Source organism: Pongo pygmaeus, chromosome 16, assembly GCF_028885625.2.
Source record: "Pongo pygmaeus isolate AG05252 chromosome 16, NHGRI_mPonPyg2-v2.0_pri, whole genome shotgun sequence".
Taxonomy (NCBI): domain Eukaryota; kingdom Metazoa; phylum Chordata; class Mammalia; order Primates; family Hominidae; genus Pongo; species Pongo pygmaeus.
In genome coordinates, this window is record NC_072389.2 from 79,661,965 (window position 1) to 79,680,898 (window position 18,934).

The 18,934-nt window shown below is 44.5% G+C and overlaps 1 pseudogene; it reads left to right on the forward strand.

The window, feature by feature from the left end:
• The first annotated feature begins 3,281 nt into the window (after window positions 1–3,281).
• On the forward strand, window positions 3,282–4,461 carry LOC129014559 (MKI67 FHA domain-interacting nucleolar phosphoprotein-like; annotated as a pseudogene).
• Window positions 4,462–18,934: the final 14,473 nt, after the last annotated feature.

The following is an 18,934-nucleotide window of genomic DNA, read 5'->3' on the forward strand; positions in this document are numbered from 1 at the left end:
ACACCTGTAGTCCTAGCTACTTGGGAGGCTGAGGTACGAAAATTGCCTCAGCTCAGGAGTACAAGGCTGTGGTAGCTATGATCATGCCACTGCACTCCAGCCTGGGTGACAGAGCAAGATCTCGATAATTACAGTCTGTCCTGCTCCTGTTTATGTTAAAATGCTTTCAATCAGCAGGATAAAAATTAAGTGAAATGTGACTTGGGAGCTTGGCCAGAAAATAGGCAATGGAGAAACAGGCATTTCCCACAAGAATAAAAATGGCCAATAAGCATATAAAGATTCAAGGCTGGGTGCCGTGGCTCACGCCTGTAATCCCAGCACTTTAGGAGGCCGAGGTGGCTGAATCACCTGAGGTCAGGAGTTTGAGACAGGCCTGACCAACATGGTGAAATCCCATCTCTATTAAAAAATACAAAAATTAGCCAGGCATGGTGGTGGGCACCTGTAATCCCGGCTACTCAGGAAGCTGAGGCAGGAGAATCGCTGGAACCCAGGAGGCAGAGGTTGCAGTTAGCCGAGATTGCACTGTTGCATGCCAGCCTGGGCCATACAGCAAGACTCCATCTCAAAAAAAAAAAAAGTTTCAAAAGCACTAGAAACCAAAGAAATGTAATGAAAACAATGAGATTTTCTCCTTAAATATCAGCAAAGAGGACAAACGGAAGGGGGACACTGGAGCTCTGCCCCTGTTGGGAGTATAAACTGAACCAATTTTTCTGCAGGATAATTTGAAAATGTCTATTAAAAATCTTAAAACTATTTTATGTTATTTTCCTCCAGAAATTCTCCTTCTATGAATTCAGCCCCAAAATGCTTGCTTGCATCCATTAAAATACATATATAAGAAAATTTACTTCTGGGGTGGCAATGATTAACTTAATATACATCAAACTTTTAAAAAGATGACACCAAGGATATAGTTACTGCCATAGAAATATGCCCAAAACATAGTGACAAAAGACTATATATTACGATTCTACTTTTTAAAATGTTCATATGCATAAAAAAGTGTAAAAAGCAACAAACCAGAATGCTTTCAGTGGCAAAATTAAAGACTTTTCTTCATATTTTGTCTTCCAAATTATTACTAAAAGAATGCAATTCACTTTATAATCAGGGAGAAGTATTATTTTCATTTATTTACATATAAATTTCTTTTCTTTTCCTTATTTTTTCTCATGGATGTATCACCTGTACCCTAGAGAACTGGAATCCCTACCTCTTGAGGTAAATCAGACCATTTCTGTCTCTATCAACTTGCCTTTTTTGGACATTTCAAATCAATGGAATTATACAATATGTGGTCTCATGTCTGGCTTTTTTACTTAGCTAATGTTTTTGAGGTTGGTCCATGACATATAACAGGTTTTGGTAGTTTGTTCCTTTCATTACTGAGTAGAAGTCCATTGATGGATATACCACATTTTGTCAGTAGAGAACATTTAAACTTTGCTTTCAACTTCCTATGGTCTAAATGAAACCCTTGGAACACAGGACTTACAGCAAAAGCTGCTGTGAATGTCAAAAGAACTACTTATCAGAACCAGCTTTGTCATCAGGAGCCTGAACTGCTGCAGAAATTTTTGCCATTTTGCAACTTCCTTTTTACAAGCAACTTTTGTGTTACTACACATCAGGACTTTTGAAGCATCTGATACATCCATCTAATAAGTATGAGCATGTGTCTGAGTGGACAAGTAAAACCATCTATGCTACATTGCATATTTTTTCCTCCCCCAGACTGGACCAGGGAATCTCTCAACTTTCTAGAGTATCCTGTCTCTGTTGACAAAGCTGAACAGTATTAAAGATCCTGCTGCCTTCGTTAGGCAGATTTGGAGGGGCGGCCCAACAGCAAGGGTGGAGAGGAAAAAGAGAGGGGAGTTTGTGGAACAGGAAGCCCCCCAGAGTCTGCGCATGGCTCCCAGCTGTTGAGGATGTTGTGGATGGGGAAGTGCTGATGGTGTCCCCAGGCAAGCCTAGCACCTCCATTGGGCCCAGAAGGTCTTGACTTTAGACCCTTACCCATGTTCCAGAAGTGTTTACAGCTGTTTTTGCTTTTGTTATTTTCCTAAATAATCATTACTTGGTAGTTAGTTATTAATCTTTCTTTGGGAGAGAGACAGAGCTTTAAAACTGAAGAACATAATTTTCATCAAAATATCAAAAATGGAAAAAAGTTACTTTGTAAACAATTTGCTATACAAACCAAATGGCAGCTGTTGAGAATCTCAACAAAATGTTAAATGCATTTGCTGCTGTTAGAAGAAATACAGAAAAAAATTTTAAATAAAGAAAAAAATGCATTTGCTGGCAGTGGTACCATTTGCCTAAGGTTGCGTCGCTGTGTCATCATGCTGTGGTGGGGGGTATGTGTGGTGAATATGTGTGAAACTTTTCATCTCAGGATGGGTCATAATGTGAGCTGCAGTTTTCCTTCCAAATAGGGTTACAAAGTAGTAAAACATGGGCTTGGAAGTGACAGACCTGAGTGAATCAGCCAGGCTTAAAGAAAAACCCAATAAAATTAACTTATAATAACCCTGAGGTTGGTTTTTGAAACAATAGATACAATGATTTACTCTAAGCATCTGGTTATGATTTTGAATCAGTAATGCATACTGTCTCGACCCTTTTTTTTTTTATGGAAACAGGTTTCACCCAGAAAACCCCAAAACAGTGACTTTTTTTTTTGAACAGGGTGTTACTCTGTCACCCAGGCTGCAGTGGAGTGGTGGATCTCAACTCACTGCAGCCTCGACCTCCCACCTCAGCCTCCCGAGTAGCTGGGACCACAGGCACCACCATGCCTGGCTAATTATTGTATTTTTTGTACAGATGGGGTTTTGCCATGTTGCCCAGTGTGGTCTCAAATTTCTAGGCTCAAGCCGTTCACTCACTTCAGCCTCCCAAATTGCTGTGTCTACAGATGTGAGCCACTGTGCCCAACCTGCAGTGACTTTTTGAAACATAAGTTCAAGCATCTCTTCTTAACTCCTTTAATTGGAGGTATCTCTTCTCTCATTCTCCTCATCTTTGGTGTTCCCCCAGAGTTCACTGCTGTCTGGATGTACAACATATGTTTCAAAGTCAAGCCTGGGTGTGGTGGCTCATGCCTATAATCCTAGCACTTTGGGAGACCAGGGCTGGCAGATCACTTGAGTCCAGGAATTCTAGACCAGCATGGGCCACACGGCAAAACCCTGCTTATATTAAAAATATAAAAAACTAGGCATTTCCACAAGTGCTGCATGGAGTTAGTGTTAGCCGCTTTTGGCATGGCGGCCTTTTCCAGCCTGGCTGGGCCTGTCCTGTCACTGAACCCGCAGGTAGATGCTGAGTTTCAGAAGGAGGTGGCACAGGTTTGCACGTGCATAACCCGATGAAAAAAACAAGAACAACTGGCCGGTCGCAGTGGCTCATGCCTGTAATCCCAGCACTTTGAGAGGCTGAGGCAAGCAGATCACCTGAGGTTGAGAGTTAGAGACCAGCCTGACCAACATGGAGAAAACCCGTCTCTCCTAAAAATACAAAAATTAGCAGGGTGTGGTGGCACATGCCTGTAATCTCAGCTACTCAGGAGGCTGAGGCAGGAGAATCACTTGAACCCAGAAGGCAGAGGTTGAGGTGAGTTGAGATCTTGCCGTTGCACTCCAGCCTGGGCAACAAGAGTGAAACTCTGTCTCAAAAAAAAAAAAGAACAACTTTCTCCTGGAGTAGCCTATGTGCGCCACCTACATAACCTACTGAATGAAACCTAGATCCTTTCCTATTTCTCCCAGTGTGGCACTGTTACAAGGTTCAGACTATCCAGAAAGAAAAGGACTGGAAATAGCAAAGGCTATGTGTTTGTGGAGTTTAAGTCTGAGGATGTTGCCAAGATAGTTGCTGAAACAATGAACAACTACATGTTTGGTGAAAGACTCTTGGAGAGTCATTTTATGCCACCTGAAAAAGTACAAAAAGAACTCTTTCAAGACTGGAATATTCCATTTAAGCAGCAGTCATATCCATCAGTGAAATGTATAATCAGAATTGGCACTTAAAAAAGAGTTACGGATGGAGGAGTGATTTAAAAAGAAAGGATTACTCGGGAAGAAATTAGCTTAAAAAGGAATTGATTATGATTTTCCTTCTTTGATTTTACAGAAAATGGAAAGCATTTCAAAAACAAATCATCAGACATCTACAAAAGGTCAGGGTTTATGTAAGAAGAAGAAAAAGGTTTTAGGTACTTCTGACACTCCTGAAAAGACTGCGGATACCTAGGACCCCACACCGGTTTGTACATCAACATTTTTAAAGAGACAAAAATCTGAAGTGGCTGAAATGAATGATGATGATGAAGATAATGAAATAGTTTTCAAACAGCCTGTATCCTGTGTAAAAGAAGAAATACAAGAGACTCAAACACCTACACATTCACAGAAAAGAAGATGAAGAAAAAGCAATCAGTGATTTTCAATGTATTATATATAAGATTTCTTCTGAACAATATTTTTATGAGAAAAATACAAAAAATTAGCTGGGCATGGTGGCTCATGCCTGTAGTTCCAGCTACTTGGGAGGCTGAAGTGGATCACCTGAGCCTAGGAAGTTGAGGCTACAGTGAGCAATGATCACGCCACTGCACTCCAGCCAAGTCAAGTCATTACATTTATCTTAACCTATTCTAGGCTGGCTTAAGTGGGATTTGTATTAAGAATACAATAGGCAACCTCACAGACATCTAAGTACAGAACTCAAAATACAACCACACCATGGAAGGACTGGGCTGGGAGGTGATTTTTCTCTCCTGCGTGCCTTCACTCTGGACTTCTGCTCCATGCTTGTGGTTTGCTCTGCAGATGAACATATGGCACATGCTCCAGCCTCCTCCAACCTCTGAGACTTTGGTTTACCCTGGCAGTATCCCTGGTCCCAGTGTTACTGGACCTTTCCATACAGATGCTCCTCTGCAAAAAATCTATCAAACACTCTGTATGTCATTTCCAATGAGCAGGATAGAGAATCTGATCTGCCTGGCAATGGGGGTGGGAGTTCCCTAGTTGTCCCTGGATTTGTAGTGCTGCCTTTCCAGAGACTCGAGGAGGGGCCGGATATCCAAAAAGAGGGTGTGGGTGGGAATCAGTAATACAGTCTACTTCAACAAGAAAGTATAAAGTAGGGGCAGCGGCTCATACCTGCAATCCCAGCACTTTAGGAGGCTGAGGCAGGCAGATCACTTGAGCTCAGGAGTTTGAGACCAGACTGGGCAACATGGTAAAACCCTATCTCTACTAATAATACAAAAAATTAGCTGGGCATGGTGGCACATGCCTATAGTCCCAGGTACTTAGGAGGCTGAAGTGGGCATATTGCTTGAGCCCAGGAAGTAGAGGCTGCAGTGAGCCGACATCATGATGTCACTGCACTCCAGCCTGGGCAACAGAGTGGGACCCTGTCTCGAAAAAAAAAAAAGTATAAAGTGGCAGCATCTGTGTGCATGATTTAAGTCATGCTTTCCATCTATTTTTTTCCACCTTTCTTTTTTTCTCTCTCAAACACTATATCTTAAGATTTTCTTCATGTTATCAAGTACTCATAAGCATTATTTGAATGGTTGTATCATAATCCATTATCTGGACTCATTGTCATTTATCCATCTGCAGTTGCTGGAGATACTGCCCTTTCTGCCACACTCAGTCACCCTTCTGATCTTGCACTGTGTCCAGTTATCTACTAATACACATACTGGTCCTTTAGGACTTAAAGTTAAGAATAAATAGTTATCATGGTTTCTAACACTTCAAAAAGAATGTATCTTCCTAAAAATAGAAAGGCTTTGTGGTTATGACAATTTTAAAGCAAAATAGACAAATCGATGTTGAAATTAATGTTTTGTTTTATTCTTGTATCTATTTTTCACTTCTCTGTCATTTTGATGGATAAAGTTTCAATTGGAAGGATTTTTATTTCAAAATAGAAATAGCATATGACATGAGAATGGGAACTCTGAAAGGTTTAACTTTCTAGTTTCCTAAGATTGTCACAAAAGCTACTGATAATCGATCATGATTGGCCTGTATTGAAAGTGAGTTAACATTATGTACAACTTAAGCACTATACTTTTTATCAGATATAGAAAAATAGGTGGTGTGTTTGGAAAAGTATTGGGCTAGGAGTCAGGAAGCTTGACTGTTAGTCCCAATCCTGCTTCTTCAGCTGAGCACCCCGAGGCAATAATTCAGCAGCTATTTATTAAATACCTAATGAATTTCAGGCTTTGTAGTTGGGCTGGGAATATAGACATAGATACTGCATTCGTGATTCTCCAAGGCTCCCTTCTTCACCCCAGCTCACAGTGAGCTTTCTTATGCATTGTGTAAATTTGTCTCCTAACCGGACCTAACTCTCTCTCCAACCTGCTTCCAAGGGCAGTTGTGAGGATCAAATGAGAGAGAATATGTGTGAAAACAAATTCTAAATGATTTTAAAATGTAATAGAAGTATGACCCATGGAAAATTATTTAAAGATCCTTAGAATTTTAGATAAACAGTACATTAACCTGAGTTCTCTATGGTTTTTATTTTAAATAGGTATGAAAGTTTTACAATGGACCACTGATATGGTTGAAAATCTTGGCTTGATTTTTCTCCAAGAAAATGACACAGTGTGATTAATTTTCTAAAATTGCCAGCCAAAAAAAACCAAAACCTTTTTTGAGTTGATTGACTAAATCAGTCAAAGGAACATTGACTGTATAATGGAGAAATGTTTTCTGTGTTCACTAAAGGCTTGCCTTTGTTTGATTCCAGCTGCAGCATATCGTGAGTGATGAGATCTGTGTGCAGGTGACTGACCTTTACCTGGCAGAAAATAATAATGGGTCCACCGGAGGCCAGCTGAACACACAGAACTCAAGGAGCCTCCTGGAGTCAATGTATCAGTAGAAAGCTGAGCAGCTAATGTCAGATGAGAATTGCTTTGAGGTGAGAGTTGCTCAGATAGTCGAAGACCTTGCTGGTGACAATGTCAGTTGTTAGGAGTCTCTGAACCGGAAGTTAAAGCCGGGGTACTTTGACCCATGATTCTACTCCTGGAACTTTTAATGAGTTCACCAGAGAAATACAAAGTGGAAGTAACTATCTTCCTGGACAATCTACTTTCTTTCTTGCCTTTAAAAAAAAAACTAGTTATATATGATTGTTACAATTTTGTATTCTTTTTCTCTGAACATTTTTCGTAGTATGCTTTGTAAATATTACTGTTAGAAAAATGTTGGTACATGAAATCCATGGTCATGATCATTATAGAAAAGAAGACATAGGCCCAGCATACATGGCTCACACTTGTAATCCCAGCACACTGGGAGGCTGAGGTGGGCGGATCACGTAAGACCAGCTTGGGCAACATGGCAAAACTCCATCTTTGCAAAAAATACAATAACACAAAAATTAGCCAGGTGTGGTAGCGTGCGCCTGTAGTCCCAGCTACTCAGGAGACTGAGGTGGGAGGATCGCTTAAGCCTGGGAGGTCGAGACTGCAGTTAGTTAGCTCTGATCACGTCACTGCACTCCAGTCTGGGTGACAGAGTTGACCCTATGTCAAAAAAATAAAAAAAATGCAGATAACCAAAAAAGTCACCTTAGAATTCTTTCCTGAAATCACCATTGATGACATTTCTAGACTTTTCTATGCTTGAGTATATATTTTGAAAGAGTTTATACTGTACAAACAGTCTTTAACTTTTTCAATTTTTCAGACAGGGTCATGCTTTGTTGCACAGGCTGGAGTGCAGTGGTGCGATCTTGACTCACTGCAACCTCTGCCTTCTGGGTTCAAGCGATCATCGTGCCTCAGCCACCCTAGGAGCTGGAATTACAGGCATGTGACACCACACCAGCTAATTTTTGTATTTTTGGTAGAGATGTGTGTCAGATCCCGGGGTCCAGGTCCAGCCCATGCTGAAGTCTGAGGAAAGTGGGTGGGTGAGCGGAAAGAACACTCAATGGGGCCGTAGGCAGGTGAAAGATAGTTTTATTCAGCAGCAGCTCTCATTAACAGCTTTCTTACACTAGCCCTCTGCTTAGCAGCTTACCGTTCACCCTGTCTTGGCGGCTTGAGCCAGCTGCCCCCACACACAGCTGCGCAGCCGGCTCTTCCTCACCTTCAGGGTCAGCAGCTTAACTCTTTCTCTGGGCATGAGCAAGCCCAGCTGTGTCCTGGCTCCCTCCCATCCGTCCGCAAGATGGACAGCTTTGGCGCGCTCTCTCTTTCTCTGGGTGCCAGTGCGCCCCCCATGTTGAGCCATGTTGAGCCCAGACCAGCCAAGCCCCCAAGAGCCATGTCTCTTATGCACAACGTCAACAGGGCAGTTACACATTTTACAGACAATAGTGGCATAAAGCCAAGTATGAACTTACACAAACAGGTTATATTACAAATGGAGGCGTGTGTTTGCACGCCAAACTCCCGAGTCACGCAGGCCTGGATATCCACCTCAGCCTATTCCTTGACCAAAGCACATCCACGTACCTTACAATGTGGTTTCGCCATGTTGGCCAGGCTTGTCTCAAACTCCTGACCTCAAGTGATCTGCCCGCCTTAGCCTCCCAAAGTGCTGGGATTACAGGTGTGAGCCACTGCATCTGAACTGAAATGGTCTTTAATGTATTTTTGCTCAATTAGCAACACTTCTGGGTCTTTAATGTCTTTTTTATGGCTATTTGATATTCACTTTTTAGAGAATTAATGCCTGTATTGTTGGACATTTAGGTTGTTTCCAATTTTTCACCATTATAATGGATAATTATAAAAGCAAATAGTTGGAAACAACCTAGACGTCCAACCCACTATGGCGACTGGTTAATGACATCCTGTTATGATCTGGAGACAGATTTTGCAATTCTTAAATTATAAATTGTGAAAATGCAGGGTCTGCCCCCACAACCCCGAGATCTATTTTGGAAATAACTGTATTTGTGTGTATATATTATGTTATTGTCAGGTTGTAAGCTTTACTAGCAGAGAGCAATTTTTAAACCTTTAAAAGAAAAGAACACTGAGCTAGATCTAGCTTCTGGCTCTGTGTGTTTATTGACTAGTGGTGTGCCTCAAGAAACCAGAACTCTCTGAATTTCAGTTTTGTCTCTGTGTAAATGAAGAAGGTTGAAGTAAAAAATTCTCAGGTTTCCTTCCAGGCTCTGGTCTTCTCCACGTGATTCTGATAGTTACCTTGTCTGCAGAATGCCCTTAGGGTACTGAGAATCTCAGGGTTCTGAAAATGGAGATCCACATGCCATCACCATTGATAGTTGTTTTGTGCAAAACATGGTTTGCTTGCCTCTATTGGTGTGTTGCTTTTAAGTATGGAGTTTTTTTTAATTACACAAATAATATTAGTGGAAGTCAGAATTTCAGGAACTGCATATACAATTGGTGCCATTATAGCAACACTTTTTTTGTTTTGTTTTGTTTTTGAGACAGTGTCTCACTGTGTTGCCCAGGCTGGAGTGCAGCAGTATGCATGAATGCCATCAGTTTTTAGCTAACACAACAGCTCCCTGGAGGTCAAGGCATCCTGGCTATCACTCTAGCCTTCCTACCAATTAAGTTAATTACATCCACCTTGTTGATGATGGTGAAGTGCCACCACCTGGCATCCGCTGTTCTCACCTTCCACCATTCCCACTGACACCACAAAGCCTGGTCTCATGGCAGCATCTCCTCTTGTCAATCCTGGCCTACCAAGGATAGTGCCACTGAGTCTCTCAAAGATTCAGGTGCCCTTCTCACTAGTGCCTTCCTTGTTTGCCTAGAGAGGGGAGTTCCTGTGAACCCTCCAAGGGCACATAGTCAAGCCCTTGGATTCTGAATCTGCTGGCATATAACGAACCATTCCAACATTCCTACCTCCCTGTACTTTCCGGCTTCTTTGATGCTTTGCGAATGCAGTTCTATAATCTCCACCTAAGTCACTGCAGCAACTGTTCCATCCACATTTCAAGGAGCCACTCCAGCAGTGTGTTGGAGCCCCAGGTGTCCTTGCCAAGCCATTAAATTCTGAGAATGCTCCCATGTTAGTGTATTCTTGTGTATACAGCCTTTAGTCTCCTCCTGATGTAACACCCTTATGTCCACTCCTTCACCTCCTCTCCCGATTCTGCCAGTACACACTCCGCAGCTCCTGCAACATTTTTGGCAAAAAAAAAAAAATCATTCTCCCAGAGCAGACTGTGCTTGTGACCTTGGGCCATGATGAGGAATGACCATGGCCTGGTGTCAATGTTGGGCAGCAATGATGACACACCTCATCCTGCTGTAAGGCCTTGTTGGAGGCTCTTTGCCCAGTCTCCGGGCAAGGGGCAGCTGCCCTTCTCTTAGCAAGGAAAGGAGGCTACTTCTTTTAGACCAGAGCATTTAGTGGAAACTGGAGGTTCAAAGTTCTCAGATGTATCCACTTAAGTTTCTCCATATCAGATATCAGGATCCCTTTTCTTTTCTTTTCATTTCATTTCATTTAGTTTCATTTCTTTTCTTTTCTTTATTTTGAGATGGAATCTCACTCTGTCACCCAGGCTGGAGTGCAGTGGCATGTTCTCAACTGACTGCAACCTCCACCTCCCAGGCTCAAGCAATCCTCCCACCTCAGCCTCTTGAATAGCTGGGACCACAGGTGCACAACACCATGCCTGCCTAACTTTTTGTATTTTTGATAAAGATGGGGTTTTGCCATGTTGCTCAGTCTGGTCTCAAACTCCTGAACTCAAGAGATCCACCCACCCTGGCCTCCCAAATTGTTGGGTTACAGGTGTGAGCCACTGTGCCCAGCCCTTTCTTTGTCTTCTTCTTTTTTTTTTTTTTTGACATGAGGTCTTGCTCTGTTACCCCGGCTGGAGTGTAGTGGCGTGATCATGGCTTGCTGCAGCCTCAACCTCCTGGGCTCAAGCAATCCTCCCACCTCAGCCTCCTGAGTAGCTGGAACCACAGGCATGTGCCACCACACCTAGCTAATTTTTAAATATTTTGTGGACAGGGTCTACCTATGTTGCCCAGGCAGGTCTCCAACACCAGGTCTCAAGCATGCAGCAGTGCTGCTGCTGATGATCCAGGAACCAGATTTGGAGAACTTCGTTCTAGTGCTACTGCATCAGCAATGCCTGCCCTTCCACCTGCACCATATCCCAATCCACAGTAGGTGAGTTTCCTAGTGATGGTATTGCTATAGCACACCAGCACATCACTACCCTACTTACCAGCAGCAATGGATCCTGTTGCCACCTGATTAGTGAGTTCCAGAATCCTGTCCTAAAAGTCCACTCTCTAGGGCTACTTTTTAAATTTTTTAAACATTTTTATTTTATTTTTATTATCATTTTTGAGATGGAGTCTCGCTCTGTCACCCAGGCTGGAGTACAGTGGCATGATCTCAGCTCACTGCAACATCCACCTCCCAGGTTCAAGTGATTCCCCTGCCTCAGCCTCCTGAGTAGCTGGGACTACAACCACATGCCACCATGGCTGGCTAATTTTTGTATTTTTAGTAGAGATAGGGTTTCACCATATTGGTCAGGCCGGTCTCGAACTCCTGACATCAGGTGATTCACCCACCTCAGCCTCCCAAAGTGCTGGGATTACAGGCATGAGCCACCACACCTAGCCCAAATATCTTTATTTTGTCCTCTTATCTAACAGATATTTTCAGTAAGAATGGAACTTGAGGCTGGCAGTTATTTTCTTTTGGTACAGTGAAGGAAGGTGTCATTGCATGGTCTTCTGGTTCCTGAGGTTTCTGTTGACTATCAGCCTAATTGTTGCTCCTTTGAAGGCAATCTGAATTTTTTCTCAGATACTTTTTTTTGGTAGGAGACCAAAAAAAGGGGTCATACACTCCCAAAGTGCTGGATTACAGGGTCTCACTCTGTCATCCAGGCTGAAGTGCAGTGGTGCAATCTCAGCTCACTGCAGCCCAGACCTCCTGGGCTGAAGCAATCCTTCGACCTCAGCATTTCAAGTAGCTGGGACTCCAGGCATACACCACCATACCTGACTAATTTTTTGTATTTTTTGTAGAGACAGGGTTTCACCATGTTGCCTAGGCCAGCCTTTAACTCCTGAGCTCAAGCAAACCACCCACCTCAGCCTCTCAAAGTGCTGGCATTACAGGCATGAGCCACCATGCCTGGCTCAGATACTTTTAAGATTAAAAAAAGTTTTTGCCTTTGGTTTTCTGCAATTTTACCATAATGTGTCTAGTTGTACTATTATTTTTATTTGTCCTGCTTGGGGTTCATGAGGCTTCTTAAATCTGTGAACTATTGTTTTTCATAATTTAAAAAGTATTCTCTGTCATTATTTTTAAAAAATATTGCTTCTGCCTCATTATCTCTTTCCATTCCTTTATTTTATTTATTTATTTATTTTGAGACAGGGTCTTGCTCTGTTGCCCAGGCTGGAGTGCTCACTGCAGCCTAGAGCTCCCAGGCCCAAGAGATGCTCCCAGATCAGCCTCTCTAGTAGCTGGAACCACAGGCATGCACTACCACACCTGGCTAATTTTTGTATTTTTTGTAGAGTCGGGGTTACACCATGTTGCCCAGGCTAGTATTGAACTCTTGGGCTCAGGCAATCTGCCTGCTTTGGCCTCCCAAAGTGCTGGGATTGTGTGAACCACTGTGCCTGGCCTCTCTTTCCTTTTTTTCTGGGATGCTGATTAAAGGTATATTTGGCCTAGTCAAATATGTGGTGGTGTGCACCTGTAGTCCCAGCTATTTGAAGGGCTAAGGTGGAAGCATTGCTTGAGCCCAGGAAGTCCAGGCTGCAGTGAGCCAAGATCGCACCACTACATTCCAGCCTGGGTGACAAAGTGAGACCCTGTAATCCAGCACTCTGGGAGTGTATGATCCCTTTTTTGTCCCTCACCCCCCACCCCAGAAGTATCTGAGAAAAAATTCAGGTTGCCTTCAAACGAGCAATAATTAGGCTGACAGTCAATTTCTCAACAGAAACCTCAGGAACCAGAAGACCGTGGAATGATACCTTCACTGTACCCAAAGAAAATAACTGCCAGCCTCAAGTTCCATTCTTAGCGAAAATATTGTCAGATAAAAAGACAAAATAAAGATATTTGGGCCAGGTATGATGGCTCACGCCTGTAATCGTAGCACTATTTTTTTTAAAAATGACAGAATATTTTTAAATTATGAAAATATACCTATAGAGGATCCCTAGTGTATCCTCTGTATCACTTACTTTCTCTTCTGTGTGTTTTATTTTCTTTTTTTTGTCTCTTCATGTTTCATTCTGAATATTTTCTTCTGAATTACTAGGTTGGTGAAAAAGTAATTGCAGTTTTTGCCATTTTATTTTATTTTATTTTATTTTATTTTATTTTATTTTATTGAGATGGAGTTTCACTGTCGCCCAGGCTGGAGTGCAGTGGCACAATCTCGGCTCACTGCAACCTCCACCTCCTGGGTTTGAGCGATTCTCCTGCCTCAGCCTCCTGAGTAGCTGTGAGTACAGGCTACTGCCACCACTCCTGGCTAATTTTTGTATTTTTAGTAGAGATGGGGTTTCACCATGTTGGCCAGGCTGGTCTTGAACTCCTGACCTCAGGTGATCTGCCTGCCTCTGTCTCCCAAAGTGCTGGGATTACAGGCATGAGCCACCGTGCCTGGCCAGCCATTGTTTTTAATATCTTCCAGTTCACTAATTCTCTCTCAACTGTGTCTAATTGGCTCTGGAAACCATGAATGGAATTATTAATTTTAGTTATTGGATTTTGTCTTTCTTTCTTTTTCTAAGAGAGAGTCTTCTTCTACCACCCAGGATGGAGTGTAGTGGTGCGATCATAGCTCAATGTAACCTCAAACTTCTGGGCTTAGGTGATCCTCCCGCCTCACCCTCCTGAGTAGCCAGACCTATAGGCACAGACCACCACACCTGACTAAGTCTTTGACTTTTGTAGAGATGGGTCTCGCTATGTTGCCCAGGCTGGTCTCAAATTCCTGGGCCTCAAGCAGTACCCCTGCCTCGGCCTCCCAAAGTATTGGGATTATAGGCATGAGCCACTGCGCCCCAAGTTAATGCTATTGTACTTTTCAATTTAGAATTTACTTTTTAAATACCTGTGGTGCTATTTTTTTTTGTAGTTTTCTAAACTCTTGCATCTTATATTTTACTTCCTTGAACATATTAAGTATAGTTATTTTGTAGCCTGTGTCTGATTCCAATATCTGGAATCTCCGAGTATGTTTCTATCGTTGCTTCTTTCTGATAGTTCTTGGTTCATGTTGTGTTGTGTCCTACTGAGTCTAGCTACCTTAGTTGTGTGCCAAACATTTTTTTAAAATCAGTTTGTAATGTTTTGAGGATTACAATAATGTTGTCTTCCTCCAGAGACAATTCTGTTTTCCCATTCCACATACCTGAATGCACTAGCAATCCAAAAATTTTAAATTCAATTTTGGGGATTGAGGCCAGGTGCGGTGGCTCACACCTGTAATCTCAGCACTTTGAGAGGCCAAGGCAGGTGGATCACCTGAGGTCAGGAGTTCGAGACCAGCCTGGCCAATATGGTGAAACCTCATCTCTACTAAAAATACAAAAAAATTAGATGGGCATGGTGAAAGGTGCCTGTAATCCCAGCTACTTGGGAGGCTGAGGCAAGAGAATCACTTGAACTTGGGAGGTGAAGGTTGCAGTGAGCTGAGATTGTGTCACTACACTCCAGCCTGGGCAATAGAGTGAGACTGTCTCAAAAATAATAATAATAAAATAAACATAAAAAATTGGGGGAATTGAGACTCAAAGCTGGACTGCAGTCTCTGTGAGGTTTAGTTTACTTTCAGAATACCCTAACTCTCAAGGTACAGCCTTTGATTGTCCCCACCTTATGGTCTGTGGGTTTATGAGAGCTACACACAATACCCTGCCCCAGGCTTTGGCAGTCCCTGGACTCGAACTTTTGTCCCCGTTGCACCTAGAGGCTGTTCAACGTGTACTGCCCAGCTTCTCAGCCACCTTTTTAGAGGTGGGAAACATCCACATGTGAAAAGTAGCTCCGAGTGCTGAGTTACCTGTCTGGATTGCTGTCTCTTCCTGTGTCTTAGTCTAGACATTCTTCACTATTGTGTTAACTCTTTGATGCCTTCAAACAGATTTTGGGGGGTTTTTTGTAGCCAGTTTTTATTAAAGGTAAAAATTGCACAGTTTTCCCATTTTTTTCCTTGGTTAAGTCTATTCATACTGTCTGCTCCTTGAGTCAGAAGCAAAAGCATGGAGGTAGGAATGAGCCTGGGAAGAATGAGGGGTCCCCTCATCTAGAGTGAAGGGTGTTCACTCCAGACACGGAGAAAGGTAAAGAAAAGAAAATTATGAAAGGCCAAAAAGGCTTGGAAGGGTAGGCTGACTGGAAGGGAATGCCTGCCCACTGACTGCCCTCCGCCTCCACTGACTGAGTCCTACTTGTGTCGGCTGAGTTGGGTGCTGCCAAGGTGGGGCAGGGATGTGCGTCAGGCATGACTTCTGCCCTGCATGGATGTATAAATCAGGCGAGGACAGGGAAGAACAGAAAGCCCCAAATAATAGTGGCTCAAATGAGAGAAGTTTATTTCTGTCTCACACCAACACAAGTCTGAAGGTGGCAGTTCACAATTGGTAAGGTGACTTAACAAGGATGTCTAGTGCACTTACAGCCTCATGACACTTTATCCTATTGGCCAGAACTGCATCACACAGGCACACCCACCTACAAGGGAGGCTGGGGAATATAGTCTTTATTCTGGAGCACCATGTGCGCAGTTAAAAAGCAGGAACACTGTTACTAATTTAGGATGTGTTAAAAGATAAACCTGGCCAGGCGCGGTGGCTCATGCCTATAATCCCAGAACTTTGGGAGGCTGAGGCAGGCAGATCGCTTTGAGGTCAGGAGTTCGAGACCAGCCTGGCCAACATGGAGAAACCCCGCCTCTACTGAAAATATAAAAATTAGCTGGGCATGGTGGCACATGCATGTAATCTCAGCTACTTGGGAGGCTGAGACAGGAGAATCACTTGAATCCGGGAGGCGGAGGTTGCAGTGAGCCAAGATCGTGCCATTGCACTCCAGCCTGGGGGACAAGAGCGAAATTCCGTCTCAAAAAAAAAAAAAAAAAAAAGAAAGAAAGAAAGAAAGATAAATCTAAGCACTTAGAATTTTAGGAGTTTGAGCAGACAGTGATTCAAGAATCAGGCAGTGCCAGACAGCGAGTGGTTTGGAGCTCAAGGGGAAAGCTTGTATAAGGTGCACACAAAAGCAAGGCAAAGAAAACATTTGATTGGTTAAAGCGGAGCAGTGGCCTTAATGTCCTTAGAAGTCAGTTGGTGGTTTCTGATTGGTGAAGTCCCTAGTTAGTGATTAGCAGGTGATTTCTGATTGGTGAAGTCCCTAGTTAGAGGTTAGTTGGTGGTTTATGATTGGTAAAATCCCTAGAGGACAGTTGGTGTTTTCTGATTGGTGAAGTCCCTAGTGAGAGGTTAGTTGGTAGTTTCTGGTTGGTGAAGTCCCTAGTTAGAGGTTACTTGGTGGTTTCTGATTGGTGAAGTCCCTAGATAGAGGTTAGTTGGCAGTTTCTGATTTTGTAAAATTTTGTTTCCTAGGATATGGCTGTTCATGATGAGTGGGGTTTCAGTTTGCTTACAAAAGAACCTAGGGTATGGCCAGGCATGGTGGCTCATACCTGTAATCCTAGCATTTTGGAAAGCTGAGGCAGGAGGATCACTTGAGGCCAGGAGTTCAAGACCAGCCTGGGCAACAGAGCGAGACCCTGTTTCAATTTTTTTTTTATAATAAAAGAAAGAATTCAGAGTACTATAGCCACCTCAGTCACGCTCCCAATTAATTATTTTAATAAACAAGAGGATTACTTGGGGACAACTAGTGATCTCTGCTAGTCCCTCTCCTCTCCTTCCTTGTCTTCTCTTCCTCGAGGAAGCCTGCCCTGACATCTCCAATACTTCTTAAGTCCCTCTTCCTCTGCCCCACAGCTCAGAGAGACAGACCACTGTAAGAAAATTTGGAATAAGAAAAAAACATTATTGGATGTCTCCAATGGAAGACTGCATTGTTTTGATTAGAGCACACCCTTCTGACTAATGATTCTAGCCCTTCATTGCCTTCTAGCTGTTTTAAAACTCTGTACCTTGCAGATGACAGATCGCAATGCAAAATCATTCATCTCTATACACCAAGGCCTTGGAGGACAAAACCAGCCCTGAGTTCTGGGCACTTCAGGGGCAGCTGACGAGATGGGTGAAGTGGCGGGATGAAGTCGGGGGTCGGGAAAGAGGCCTCGGGAAGATGGGGGATGACTGGACAAGACTCTGGTAGAGCTGTGACCCTCTTCATCCTCTCCTGAACCCAGCTGACCCTCGTCCTCAGACCTCTGCAGAACTTTGATCAAGTGGTGGTGGGGGAATTCCGGTGGGTCCAGGGTGGCCCTGGGTGACCCAGGGCTCAGACCAGCATTCTGGGATTGAGAGCAGAAGGCTAGAAGAGATGACCTCCCCTAGTCCCGCAAGGCTGCACAGCCCCCTGAAGTCTGTGATGATTCTCCCACCAGGCCAGACCCACTGACCGCCAGAATGGGTGCCACCTTCAGGGTGGCACCACCCGGGCCCTCACATGGGACTGTGTGCACCAGTGTCTGCACACCCTAGGGGAGGCAGAAGGCCTGTTGGTGGATACGGTCATCCTAGACCTCGGTCAGTACCTCCCTCCCTCTGCAGGCCCCCTCCCTCTGTCCATCTGCCACCTCCACATGCCCTGATCGGAAGTCTGCCTCCCCTGCTCATGGAGCCCTCCAAGGTGCTCCCAGCCCCAGCTCTCTGGTCCCGCAGCACCTACTGGGCACAGATTCTGCCTTCTTAGAAGTCTGGGAGGCAAGGCCCCGCCTGGTCATAGCCTTCTTGCTCTGCTCTAGGCACTCCTAGCCCCAAAGTCTCCAGCCCGCTGGACGCCTTCATCTCCAGCTATGCTGTGGCTCTCCTTATCCTGGGCCTCCTGCTCATCATAGTTGCCCTTGTCCTTTTGAGTGTCTGGCTGGGCCCGGGCTCCTTCCTGAGGGGCAGGCTGAGCCTTTGATGCCTTGAGCCTTTTAGCCAAGCTGAGGTGAGTCCTCCACCCAAGCCCAGCATCTCCTCATCCTCCAGCTGGGGCCGCGGGATTTGGGGCCCGGGGGCGGGCCTGATCCCAGTGTCCCTGCCCTTCTTGTCAAGGTGCTAACCTGGAGGGCATGCCTTGGGTGCTGACTTTCCCAGAAACTCAGAGCCAGAGAGGGCCAGGCACCAGCCCAAGGTCACACAGCCAGGGGCTTCTTCCCTCCTAGACCCCCAAGGACTGGACTTGCAGGGCTGGGACAGAGGTGGGGTCGGGGAAAGCAATGCCTTGTCAACCCACGCAGGGAGCCCCACTCTCATCCCCAAGGTGCATAAAGTCGAGGAACACCCCTGCTCCCGCGTCCATGCTCACTCAGAGCCCTGCTCCAAGTGCTTGGCGCTCACACCGGCCTCCCACCCTCCATGCCACAGGTATCGGTCTTGTTCACAGAGGGGGAAATGGTGGCCAAGAGCCTCCCCCAGGACACACAGCTAGACCACACAGAGGACTTAGGTGCAGCTGAGGGGAACACAGTCTCTGCTGCCCCTTCTGCCACTCGTGCAGCCAAGGACCACGCTTTGGAGAGGGAGGAACGAGAGTGAGCTGGGTGCTCACACATGGGGCATGGGGGACTAAGGAAGGGTCAGCCAGGAGGAAAGGGCAAGGTCTGATCCTGTACAGACATATCACAGAGCCTGTGGAGTCAGGAGACCCAGGGCCAGGTCCCAGCTCTGTGGCTGCTTGGTATGTGACTGTGGTTAAGTCGTCTCTCTGGACTCTCCGTGCACTTTGTGTGCTGCGTGCACCTT